Below are 14,279 nucleotides of genomic sequence, written 5' to 3'. Positions count from 1 at the left end.
TTATAGAGAGACACTCTTCTAAAATTCCACCTCTCACCACCTTCTAGAACAACTGACTATCTGCTAACTTTATGAACTCTGAAAGGACCCATACATTTTATTAAACCACTTCCCACTCGCCCAGATTTAACTTTAATCCAATCTCCTTTCTCAATTTTGTTGGTTGAACTATTATAGTGTGTAGAATTAACATCATTCTTTACTAACCCACTATCCGACGAGCTCACCCACTCCTTCAACCACATAGGTACCATTTTAGTTCCAGGTGACTTCCCTCTCATCTCCCGAAATGGACATTTTTCAGAAACTGAGTGCACTGTCGTGTGATAAGCCCAAATCATATCGTCAACTAATTCCCTGACACCAACGTTGCTCATCTAATCATAGCCATCTGAATAGTACCCTTTATCAACCGATTGGCCCGTTCCACCATTCCAGTTCCTTTTGGATTATAAAGAGAGGTACATGTGTGCCTAAGTCCACACAACTCAAGAAATTGCACCATTTCCAAAGACGTCAGTTGAGTACCATTATCCATGATTAAAATAGACAGAATGCCTTCTTCACGAAATATAAGACCTAACTCTTTTATTGTCGTTCTGTCGTTTTATGTCGTTCATAAATTTCCCAATCAGCCAGAGTACATATCCACAATCACTAGAGCATAACGTAAATCACTCAGTAACTCATGCATGGGACCTATAAAATCTAGACAAATAGTGTGCCAAGTCTTACCAGGAGCAGTAATATGACCCTCAACAGCCTCACTCCCAACCGTAAGTCTCTTCTTACTTTCTTTACAAGCCATACACCTCTCAATCCACTCAACCACTTGATTATCTATACTAGGCCACCAAAACTCACGTTTCAAACGTTTCTTTGTTAGAGTTTGCCCCAAATGACCCTCATGACACATTATGATTAATTTACTCCTCAACCCAGGAGGTGGTACAAATCGATCTCCCCTCATGATCACATAATTCCCAACCACACTCTCCCTTGATGCTCCATTCCATATCAAAACAACATCACCCTCCATCTCACCTTCCCACTCACCCTTGGTGAAAGCACCTAATGCTGAATGTACCGCATCCTGTAACCATGCTACCGCACTATCTCTTTCTTCAGCACCACAAGCATTTGAATCACCACCTGAATCCAATGATAATCTAGAAAGACAATCTACCTGAACATTTTTCCAGCCGTGAATGAACTCCACAACATACATATACTCTTGCAGTCTAGCAGCTAATCTCGTTAACCTAGCTGAACCTTTGCCTGCGCCTCAAGGTAGTAATACCTTCAATAAAGTTTTGCGATCTGCTCTTAAAACGAACTTCGATCCCCACAAGTAAATGCGGAAATATTCAACACCCCAGCCAGCTGCTAAGGCCTGTCTTTCAATCACATAATAGTTGCGTTCAGATTGTGTCAAAACGTGAGGCGCAAGTGACTGTTTTTTCTGTTTTTCCATGTACTTGCAATAACACTGCCCCTAATCCACAAGCACTTGCATCAACTGTGATAATAGATTTCATTTGTATGTCAAATGCAGATAAGCTATTGGCCTCACACAACTCTTTCTTAATGTTTTCAAAACAATTGTGTTGTTCCTCACCCCACACAAATGTGTTCCTTTTTCTCCAAAACAATCTCAAACTTTCAGTTTTAGCTGCAAATTTTTCAACAAATTTTGCATAATACTCAATCATGCCCAAAAATGACCTTACCTGCTCTTTGTCTGCGGGACATGGCGACAATCTAATGGCGTCAAGTAAGTCTTGTTTTGGTTTGATGCCTCCTTCAGTAACCGAATAACCCAAATAATCGATGCCATGAACACAAACGTTTCTTTTTTCAGTGTTAATCCTGCCCTTCTATTCGTCCCAAAACCTTCAAAAAAACATTATGATGATGTTGTTCTGTGTCCCCAAAAACCAAAATGTCATCTTGGAAATAAACCACATTCTCCATGCCAGAAAATTATTTTGTCATCATGCGCTGGAACACACTCGCTGCCGATACTAGGCCAAATGTCATCCGAGTGAACTGAAAAGTTCCTTCCTTGGTGATAAACCCAGTAAGAGCTTTAAAATTTTCATGCAAATGTGCTTGATGGTATGCATTCTTCGAATAAAGTTTTGAAAAATACTTGCCACCTTTTATCAAAAGTTCATTAATATTTGGTAGAGGAAATGTATCTGCTGTTACTTTGTGATTGAGTGATCTCAAGTCTACACAAAATCTTAATCGGCCATCCGCTTTTTGTGTAATCACTGCCGGAGAAGTCCAGGGAGATGTCTCTATCGGTTCAATGACTCCTAATTTGATCATATCATCCAACAACTGTTTAACTTATTCACGTACAGCCATGGGCAACCTCCTCACCTTATGTTGCATTGGCACTGCATTTTCCTTCAAATTAATTTTGTGCACGTAATCTTTAAAACATCCTAGGTTATCTTTAAATACCCCTTTCGCACTCTCAACAACATCATCTAATGACATCTCCTCTACTACCATGACTTGAATGGGCACCCTTGGATTAACCACTACATCAAGATCATACTGATGTACCCACCCTAAAATGGTTGACCATCCATTGACACATAAACTTTCCCAAAGACTTCATGTGAACCACATTTGATGACTCACTGTAACTATCCTAAAATTTCAATAGCTTCTCCTTGATACTCCCCAGGGTTAATATCTTTGGGAAGTAAATTAACCCCACTCCAATTACTTCTAAAAAGATTTCCCGGAATTATGGTATACATCGAACCTGAATCTATCATGAGTTTAACTTGGCACCCACAAATTTCAAATGCAGCCATCTGCCTCTTTGAGCGCCTTTTTTCATAGAGTCCATGTGACCCTCCCTTATTACTAAGATTCCGTCCACGTCAGTATCTGAAACTGAAGTATCAACAATCCCTACTCTAGATTTATATTTGTGTTGTTTATTCGCTTATTTGTACATCCTAGCGATATGGCCCTTGCATCCACATCTCCTACACTCTTTATCCAAGGCATAACACTTTTTAGAATCAGAATTGTGGTAGGTGCTTCCACACCAATTACACTCTTTATCCTTACTTTGGAATTTATTCTTATAATCAAGATTATTTTTTTAGGTGTTTTTCTTGATAACATTAATATCTCTTTCAGGACTAGTACTATAGTTCCTCATTGTTGCAACATCAGCTATACTGCTACCTCTACTGTTGAGTTCTTTCATACATTGCTGTGACTCTTCAATGACCTTAGCCATCTCAACTGCTTCTTTTAATGAAGGATCTTTAGCAACCCACAATCTTTCTTGTATCTTCTTGTCCTTACACTGTACTATAAGTTGGTCACGAATAAGCTCATCTGTCATCTACCCAAACCGGCATTTGACTGATAACTCTCTAAGTCTAGAGACAAATTCTTCTATGTTTTCGTGATCTGCCTGCGGTTGCATATAAAACCTGTACCTAGCCATAACTAAATTGGTTTCTTTAGCAAATCTGACTTCTAGTCTTTTGAGGGCCTCTATATAAACATTGTCCAAAGGTTGACCATTAGGTCCTAAAGTTACAGGTAAATATTTAAATGTCCTCTGACCTTTGCGGCTTAAATTGTTCAATAGAAGGGCTTTCTTTCTAGTGGATGAGAATTCTTGGCCATCCAAAGCAAGAATGTAGTTCTCGAACATTTCTATCCAATCTTCCCAACTTGTAGCAGGAACCCCTGGTGAATTAAGAAGCATAGGAGGTGGACTATTTGCATTGTGTACAGCCACTGTAACTATTATATTTAGATTTCTTTTTTTTTTAAACCACAAATGCACTTTTCAACTTTTCAAAAATATTTGTGAATTTGAAATACAAATAGTGTGCCAAATCATATTATTTTACACATACAACACACAAGAGAGTATATGAATGCAAGGTGTGCTAGTCACCGTGAATCAGCACTCACTAAACACTGCACTGCTGTATGTTCATAATTCCTGTGCGAATGTGTAAATGATGACAAGTAGAATTGGGAAAATCAGCACGGGCGTGCTGATCGCCGATCCTTCTTGCTATAGCATATCTCCTCGTTCCGAGACGGGTACCAAGATAATCATCCAATCGCCAATCTGCTTCACTATCTAGCATCTGGTTGCCTTGACGCCCCACCCAAAATGGCCGCCACATCACTACATCAAATCAGAACGGGTGTGCCAATCGCCGATTATATTTCTTATTGGTTTATGGAGCGTCTTGTTGCCCTGATGACCTAACCAAGATGGTCATCACGTAGATCACCATGGATACACATTTGCACGAGAAGTCACTCGAGCTTCTCCAACCGTCAATGGGTCTCTTCCAGACTTCCAGGCCAATATCCTTGAAAAAGATTTTCTCAGTAAGCCAACCTCTTCCACCAAACAACGCTCAATGAACTCTCCTTCACCACCCGATAGTCATTATCCAGTAGGCAAAATAAAAGGGTCAAACCAGGTTGTGATTTTGAGTGGGTGTTCACCTCCTGTAACTCATCGCCGAAATGAAGTGCCCTTCTCATCAAGAAACATTATAAACTTTCATGTAAATGAGATTAAGTTTATTCCTTAATCACAATTTGGTGTCTCCCCTTCCTGACCTACATCCATCTGCTGTTGTCCCTCCTCATAACTGTCCACTCCACCCTCACATTCTAGATTACATCCCTAACACTCCTCAGTTTATATCATAACAGAATGCTAGCTTGCATTGCTTGCTGTTATGTGCTGCTGGTAAAAACTGTAGTTTTCATGGAGCTGATCACGTAAGTAGGTAATGGGTTTGACTAGATGCTACTGATGAAAATACAGTTTGCACAGTACTGAGTTATATTTGTCTGATGTAATGTATATGTGCATGGTTTTTGGTTGTATTCTAGTTTTAAACCTGTGGCTGGTATGCTCTGTGATTGCCTGCAATCTGTGATTTACGTATGGATTTAGATTTTTTGTCGCCTGATTATGGTAGATGTCCAGAGTGTTGTTGGAGGTAGGAGAGTGCTGTTCTTTGTGAGGTCTGTTTGTATACACTGTTATTTTTGGATTCATTAGTGAGTGTTGGCGGGTTAGAGTTTTTGGTGTAAAATCTTACCCACTATGGTGCTTTAGTGTGGGAAGTGTCAGCGAGGTGGCATTATGTGACGGGTGTTATATGTGCTCTGTGATGCTTCTGTTTTTGTAAGAGTGATCAACCTGTTTGCTTGTCCAGGTACATTGCATGAGAATTAGAGTACTTAGCTAACACGTGTAACAGAGAGTGTGGTGCATACTTGATTCGGTGCGTTTGGATGTTGGCCTTGTGTGTTGGCAAGATCTGGCACGGTACTGGGTGACTTAATTCAGCAGACTGTACTTACGTGTGTGTTTCTTGTGGTGGAAGATCAGAGATAATCCATGTTGCTTGCTGTAGACCTGTCAGCTTTAGAGTGGTCTTCCCCAAACATTTTACCTTCCATCTCTATTTTTGCTGATCTCGTTTTTGCTGGCCTTACGACTCTGTGCACTTTACTACTGCTAACCAGTGCTAAAGTGCATGTGCACGCTCCTTAAAACACAGTAACATTGGCTTACACCCAACGGACATTTTTAATTTACTTATAAGTTCCTGATAAAGGTGGTACTACATGCACCCAGGCCCTGTCAAATAAATGCTACTAGTGGCCCTGCAACACTGATTGTGGCACCCACTCAAGTAGCCCTTTAAACATGCCTCAGGCCTCCCACTACAGCCTGTGTGTACAGTTTTAAATTGCTATTTCAACTTGGCAAAATACACTTTTTGTCAGACCCAACCCTTCCTTTTTACTACAAATACATTACTGAAAGGATAGGCCCTGGATAGCCCAGAGGGCAGGGTATAGTGTATTCACGAAGTGGGACATATCATTTTAAACTTTACATGTCCTGGTAGTGAAAAACTCTTACAATTCTTTCTTACTACTGCAAGGCCTACCTCTCCTATAGGATAACATTAGAGTTACCTTATTACATTTAATAAGCTATCATTTCAAAATAGAAACTGGTAACTAGTCAGATTTTAAATTACAATTTTGAAGATGACCCTTTTAGAAAGTTGGCATTTTCCTGACTTAGCCTTTTAGTCCCTGTATCCTGCCTCTAGGTCACATGACTGGGTGTAGATGACAGTTGGTCCTTGTGTATTTCTCCTAGACAACCACATGCAATACAGAGATTAGGTGTGCCTGGATGGGCCTTCACTGGCAGAATGGGGGGTGAAGCTGGGCACAGCCCTACTTACACTTGAATAGGCTGTGTCCTGCCTCCACACAAAGGGCTGCATACCCCCTGTAATTAGTCTGGAGCCAAGACAGGGAAAGTAGGATGCTTGTGGACTTCTTAGGGAAACCTTTAGATGCTTCTCCCACTTCAAAGGCAAAACTGGTTATAAATACAGGACCTCAGATGCCGACTCGTCAGTACACTTCTGGTCCTGTGGATACCCTTCCAGGAAGAAGGACTACCACTCTGCTCTTGCTTTGAAATAAATGTTTTCCTGCTATGCTGGCCTACTGCCTGCTGCCCTCATGCCTGGGTGAGAAGGACTGGACCTGCATCTCTTGAACCCAGGACCCCAAAGTGACTCCAAGGGTTAGTTTGCTGGCCTTCTGACCAGAGACTCAGGGACAGAAAGCTCCAACAACCTTAAACCCAGCAACTGGATTCTACCATCTGTGAGTCCTACCCTGACAAGTGGTGCCACCCCAGTCGTGGACCCTTTGATGTGGGCCTGTAGGAGCTCTGCCACCCCATATGGGGACCCAGCAGAACCAATGCATCTCCTCTGCTGTGCGACCAAAACCAACCAGAACAAATGCATTGCCTCTACTGCGAGGGTTCTCCCAACACAAAGGATTTCATATCAACCTTTAAGCCCGCCTCGAAGCCACCATCTGAGTGAAGCTTTCCCAATGCTGGCCCTTGCAGTGCTAATCTGTCCAAGATGGCAGCCTCGACAACGACACAGTTACTCGCATTACAGCCCCACATTTCCTCAGGACTGATGCATTGCCTTGACTGCACAGTGCATTCCTGACACGTGACATAGCATTGCAAGCCCTCTTTGACGGGATCCTCGTCAGTGACGCAGGACATCCCATCACAGCTCCTCAGAACCAATGACTCTCCTCGGCTTCGTGACGCATCCTCACACCGGGACCTCGCATTGCTCCACAATCAGGACCTAAGCTACTTTGTTCAATGGGCGTAATTGGGTCCGTGTAACCAGCCCGTGATCCATCATGCTCGGCCTGAACTTGTGAATTAGTCCCGGTCCGGCGCGACCACAAATCGGCAGTTGGTGCGTTGTGCTTTTTGGTGAAATCTTTAGACCTGCATATCTCTGGTTCCACTGATTGGATTTTTGCCATTTGGTCGTTTTATTTATTAAAAATAACTGTTTTTTTCTTAATCTGGTGTGGGACCCTTTTGTGATGTTTTTTCACCACGTTACTGTTTGAAGTGTTGCACAAATTCTTTACACATTGCTTCTGTGTTAAGCCTGACTGCTGTGTAAACAAGCTACCCAAGCTTTGAGCACATGTTAGGTTAGGGTTTGCTTATGACTTCACAGGATTGTGGTTCCTGCTTGAGTAGGGGTTCACCCCCTGCCCCCCTCAACCAGTAACCCAATTTCTTACACTTGTCCTTTTTGAAATAAGGACGGCTATGTGATGATTATTTTTTTGAGTTGCTACATGTGTGTTTTGTGGAATAGATTGTTCCAGAGTGTGTTTAATTATTGGCTTTGCCAAAGTTCATTATCATGTTGAGTGTGCTTGCAGGTAATAGAGTGTTAGAGGACAAGAACTGATGAATCTTTAGGTATGTTCTTTATTACTGCTGTTAATTTTTCACAATGGGCCTCCTGACCTATTTCTGTAAATACCTAAACTGGACTCATTACAAAAGACCTAAAAATGCACCTTGTCAAACAAGCAATTGAGGCCCGATGTACAAAGCCTTTTTGTGATCACATTCAGATTGTTTGGGACATTACCCAACTGCAATTTGGGTTTGCGACCATATACCGATTTGGTACTTGGGAAAGGGGTGTTTAGGGCATCCATTCCAAATGCCGAATTGGAATGGTATGTACTAATGTTTTGCAACCAAATTCAGGTCACAAAACATTAATATTTTACCAACACCTTGAAGGAGGTGGTAAGTCATTCGCAAATGAGAAGGGGCCTCCTAGGGGCCTCTTCCCCTTTGTGAATGTTGAAGAAAATATTTTTGAGAGAAGATGGTGGACTAATGGACACATATATTTATTTTGGTTTAAATGCATCCCAGTTTCCTTCAAGGAAACTGGATTGCATTAAAAACATTTTTATTTAAAAGCAATCACAGACATAGTGGTCTGCTGTGATAGCTGCAATTCCTAGTGGGTCACAATTTGAGACCTACCTTACTATTATTCATGAGGAGAGTTGAATTGTGACCCGCTTTGAGTTAGCAATAACTTAAAATGTTAGTGCTCTCTTTCTGAGTGAGATGTTGAGCTCAACAAAAACATTTTATTACACATTCTAAGTATTATTATTATTATAATGATTATTATTATTATTATTATTAGTTTTTTTTGCAAAGTGCTGGCTTGTGATGGAAGTGAGTTAATATCACTGCTGTCATAGACAGCGACAATCAAGACAATGACAAAAATGTATTTCCGTCAAGAACTGTGGGAAAAATATGCTAAGCATTTTTATGGTCCCAAAAACTCTGATTCAGAGTTAACAACTGCAAAAATTAGGTGCCTTTTCTTATGTATAAATCCAATTTTAAGAATTTGGTAAACTTTTACCGACTCCTAAAATGGAATTGCAACCCAATATTGATGTAATAATTAGAAGGGGTGTGTTGTAGCCGTTACTTCCAAATACCAAATTGGTATGATACGTATTGTCAGGAAATGCCTCTTTTTCCATATTACCCCAATTGGGAATGCCTGACTCACTCTTTAGTCCCTAGTACATGGTACCCAGGGCATGTAAGACAGAGTATCCACTCAGGGCTGCAGCAATGTTTGTGCCACCCTTTGTGTGACAAGGTACATATTGGGTCCAAGCGCACCACTGCACACTGGAAGGACAGCTTTTTCACTGGCAGTACGACTTTTACATTTAAACCAATGGCAATGTCATCCTATAGCTCAACATTACATATAAGTCTCCCCAAAGGAAGGCCTATAGAGTCATGTGGCACTGAGCTAAATTTTGTTAAGTAAGATATATGTTTTACAATATGTTTTAGAAAGTTGCCACTCTGTGCTATGCTCATCCAGCAGCCTCACAAAGGCATACACACAAATTTCTGCCTGCCTGGCGGGACACGTGAATGGATCCCAGGATCAAGAACAAAGACGGTGTCACAGCATCGAGGTGTCACCTCCTCTGCCAGGATGACCACTCCAGGGGTCAGCCTGGAGGTGGGCTACAAAGAGGAAGCCATATTTGATGGGCCGCCTGGCCCAACACCCCTGAGCAAGATGCCTTTTGTTCCTGCAGCCATCATGGAGACAGGGCCAGAGAGGAAATTCACCACCAAACTGGTTTTACCATGGCATGTCGCCCTCAGGTAGCCATACCTCTGGGGTGGGCTACCTTGCTCCTGATGACCAAGGAAGGGTTGTGGCATTTTGAAGAGGGCATATATGTGGCATTCTGGGATAGCCAGATGCCGCACAACACAGGAACTTTGTCAATAAGTAGGAGGGGACCCAGTAGCCCATTGGGTAGTGACCACATGGTCCCCTTTGGGCACTTTCTTGGGATCAATATGGCACCCCTGGAACACTGACCCTCAGTTCTCACTGGACTTGAAAGGAGGACAAGAAGAAGACCACTTTGCACCAATTGGAAGTGCACAAAGAGAGGCTACAACGCCAGAGCAACTCCACTTGCTGCACTATGGGCTAGCGGAGTTTGGACCCTGTTCTGTGTTCCTGGCTTGGGGAAAAGCTGATTCTCGGCCCCAGTCTGAAGCAGATACTCCAAGGGTCAGTTGGCTGACCTCCCAGAATGGCACTAGAGAAATTAAAGATGAAAGAGTCCAAGATGTATCCCTGGTAGCCACTGTTGAAATGTTCCTACTAGCGGATGCTGGACTCCCCGAAGGTCAATTCCGAGATAGCCAAAAGGTGCACCCCGTGTTTGCTGGACCTGAGGGTGTTGGTTGTGACCGGATACTTCAACCTAGAGGAACACCAGCCTACACCAAAGATCTGCACTGTGACCACTGTGTTGCAAAAGCGCAAGGTTTGCATCAGTAGCTTCTGGAACCATATATGAAGGACTTTGTGGGACCCCAAAATCCATGGACAGAGTCACCCCCACCCAACTGTGGATTAATGACTTGACTGGACTTCAACCCCTTTGACCGCACAGCATCATGAGCATCCTTGAGCATCTTTAGCCTGCATCCCTCTGTATCAGGACCACTTCTTTGTCATCTATGGTGAACATCCTGTAAAGTTTGGATCTTGCACCAAAAATGCTCTGGTGGCTAGGTAACTGTCCAAAGTACCATTTCTGCCCCCCTAGACCACTTTCCTGTTGCACTTGGTCACCCAACTCGGGCCCAACTTTTACAAAGTTTTCAAAAGGTTCCAAACTTTTTGTTGGCCAGTGCTTGTTTGCGATTGATATAAATGTAAATTATTATTTCTGACATCTGTATCTCTGGAACCCTCTGGTGGATTTTAATTTTTAAGATCTCCAAACATTTATAAAAATCTGCTTTATATTTATCATTTTAGTGCTTTGTTTCTTTAATATTGTGTAACTTTCTTATTCTGTTGTTTGGTGCTATTAAATGCTTTACACATTGGCCCTTTGGTACGCCGTTCTGCTCACTGCCACAGCTACCCAGAGTTGAGCTAAGGTAAAGTACACATACCTGACTGGAACAAAGCCAGTATTTGGTAGTGTAATGAAAGGTAATACTTCCCAGTATTACTATATAGTACACCCAAATCCTCACATGTACCAAAGTTTTGTGATCAAAATCTGGTTGTAAAACATCGAAATATGACTGGAATCTAGGTTATGTTGGTATTCCATTCGTAGAAGGGAAGGGTTCCTCTTGGAGTCCCTTCCCTTTTGAGTACCAAAAAAAAAAGAGTTTTTGAGAAGTAGGCAGTGGTCCACAGGACCACTACCAACTCTCAAACACTTTAGAATAAAGGTAAACTTTTTTTAATGCAGCCCCACTTCTTTTAAGGAAAGCTTACTGCATTAAAAAAATACCTTATTTAAAAGTGTTCACTGACAGGATGGTCTACTGACCCTAGCAGGCCACCATGCCTGTGACGGCCTTGAATCGTAGTGAGTAGCAATTCGTGACCTACCTCATTAATAATCAGAAGGTAGGATGGAATACGACCCATTACATTTCAGAATTTCATGAACTGACTTATTAGTAAATACTTTGGTTCCTAAAAATCTTTATAGGTAACAAACTGCAACTAACATTTTGCAACCCGTTTTTTGTACCTCTGGCCCTTCGATCGATTATTGGGTTGAGGTAGGTCAGAAGTCTTGTGTGAGTGAAAACGGGGTCATTCGCTTCCAAAAGTAATTTTGCGTTACACTCTTGCCGCTCTAACACATGTTCATACATGTCTGGTGGATTCATATGTGGCCAACCTGGAACAAGCTATGAGGACTCGAGACACTGAGAGCTGTTCCACTGTGGCTTATCTGTCAGGCCCTGGAAATTGCACTCTTGCCATCTGGAACAGTTTGTGCAATTACATGTGGCTTGTCTGGAGACAGGATGTATGCTACCTGCAAATGTCTGCTTGCAGCTTGTAATTGTATCTCTAGCCCATGGGCCCAATTATCATTGGTACAGCAGGTGCAGTGACACTGGGGATCAGAGTCCTGAGGAGCAATTGCCAACTGATAAATGCTTTATTTTGTTACTTAACCAACAGTTCAGGGAGAATTTGCATTGCTTGCCCTGGGGTTCATGCCACCCTTGCAGCTCTGGCCCATTTTAGCACCAGATAAAAATGGTTGCTGCAAATATGTGCCTATGCTGACATAATTTATGGCCAAAATCCTCTGACGTTTTTAATTTTCATGCCGAAGTGCAACACTTTTTTACAGATTTACTTCCACAAATTATAATTTCACACTGCAAAGTTTTAGGATTAAAGCTGTATATATTTTAAGAATTGGTAACAACAGGTCAGCAGACAGCTGTGCTGTCAAGCCAGAACTAAAATGTACATGACAAAGTGTGGCAATTTCAATTGTAATCTAAAACTGAGAGACTGGAGCTAAAATAGACACTTCCGAGACGTTTAGGTGTACAGAATAAGCCAGCGCATCTTCACACAGACAGATTGTCTGCATCATTGAAATCTGGTGCAAAAAGAAGTCAGAGGAGCCATATCTTGCCGCCCATGAACATTTGCACATAAACTGCAATGAGACTGCTCTCAAAAATGCCCTGGAAGACTTTAGGACAATCGGGCGTTTACACTCTGGGGTTCGATGCTGCTGGTAGTCTCAATTCACCATTTAGCATTCCACAACTTGTAGCACTTTGCTTAGAAGGCTAAAACTACATGAACCAGAATGCAAGATGTTGACAATTAAAATGCAAGCAGGGTGAGGCTGGCCTAAAGGCAGGGCCACTGGAATTATTCAGTAGGAGAAGGCCAAATTAAGTGGCACGGTTGAATAAATTATGCAGCAGGAAAACATAAATTATGCAGCATAATGTGGCACATTTTGTCATAATATTGCTGATATTTTGTTATTTTAAACTTGGTAACACTGTCTGGGCATTGTTGCACATAATTAGCACAAGATTAACACCCGAATATAGCAATAAGCAACTGAAAGGTGACCAGTCAAGTTTTGCAAAGGGCCTTCCAGTGCACTGCAACATGTGTCCCTGCCTCTTTAGTCACTTTTGAGCCATTCGAGCTAGAACATTTCTTTTTTTTTAGTAAAATCAGAAGATTATGCGGCAGATGATGGATTATGTGGCAAATGGGGCAAATCTATAATTATGCGAATATAGACACACAATAGCATAATTTCAGTGGCCCTGTCTATAGGTCAACTGGACAGTGCCAGAAGAACTGGTCTGACAGGTCAGTGTGTGGACCAGTTTTTGATTTCACAAACATGCCTGCAGCAAGCACACATGCATGCAGTTAGCCAGACACTGCAAAACACCCATGCCACTTATCCCATCAATGTTATGCTTTCCTACTTGCTTTATTTACAGAGCTAATGTACAAACCTACAAGTAAATCAATAGTGTCCCTCTGTTTTATGGGCTCATAATAAATAACAGCATTTGCATGGAGCAAAACGGTGCCCACAATAGGGGCCCTCTGTACACCAGGACAATGATGTATCCAATATCTTTTTCGTTTGCTGATAGTGTGGATTGGCTTCAAGATGGCGAGTTCACTAGCCTTTTAAATGAGTAACTTCAGCTAATGTGTAACTGCAGCTAAATATATTGTATGATGAAACCCTGAGAGATGTCAGCCCTGCCAAATTCAAGGCCAGAGGGCATTGTCTCCTGATAAACGAAACCTCCTTTGCTGAAATTTCTCTATAAATAAAGTAAAAGCATGTCTGCTCTTTAATTGCATCAGACCTGCTGTCCAGACTCCTGTGTGGATTTTCAGGCATCACAAGATTGCCTTTGCTAGCGGGCAGTAGGTGGAGCAGTAAATAAATGCCAGCTGTACCACTGTCCTACAACAGAAGTAAACAAAACAGCGATGGGCGGAATGCTTAAATGAATCTCAGCCACTGGTAATTGCTCAGGGCTTCATCCAAGCCCAATTAGTGTGTTCACCGTGCCACCTAAGATTAGACCGAACCATATGCAAATCAGTCTAGACCCTGCTCTAATCAGAACAGTCCAGCCAGAACTGCCAGGACAGGTCTTCCCTGAACCAGAACACAAGCAACTTAAGACCGGTTTTGCCTCTATTAGGGCTCATCAATTGGGTGCAGCTTGGTTTTAGGGGCACAGTGAGTTTGGGAGCCATGTTTGGGCATACTCGTACCACTGAGGGTATCACACTAAAGGATCCCAAAAAAATTATGGATGGAATTCTTGAATTAATCTTAGCCACTGGCAATCGCTTAAGGCCGCATTCCAGTCCATTGTTTTTCACCCATCACACCACTCTTTGATTTTAAGGGGCAGAATTAAGACAAGTGGTGCTGCATCCACTGCAGCGCCACTT

General features: G+C 42.1%; 1 protein-coding gene across 1 annotated transcript in view; it reads left to right on the top strand.

Annotated features, from left to right (window-relative positions):
- The window catches only part of PKHD1 (PKHD1 ciliary IPT domain containing fibrocystin/polyductin), a 1,684,711-nt gene that overhangs the window by 805,300 nt on the left and 865,132 nt on the right, over positions 1-14,279 (top strand). The window lies entirely within an intron of this gene.

This window comes from Pleurodeles waltl, chromosome 5, assembly GCF_031143425.1.
Source record: "Pleurodeles waltl isolate 20211129_DDA chromosome 5, aPleWal1.hap1.20221129, whole genome shotgun sequence".
In the NCBI taxonomy this organism is placed as follows: Eukaryota; Metazoa; Chordata; class Amphibia; order Caudata; family Salamandridae; genus Pleurodeles; species Pleurodeles waltl.
The sequence above is the reverse complement of the archived record's forward strand: the minus strand, read 5'-3'. Positions and strand labels throughout refer to the sequence as shown.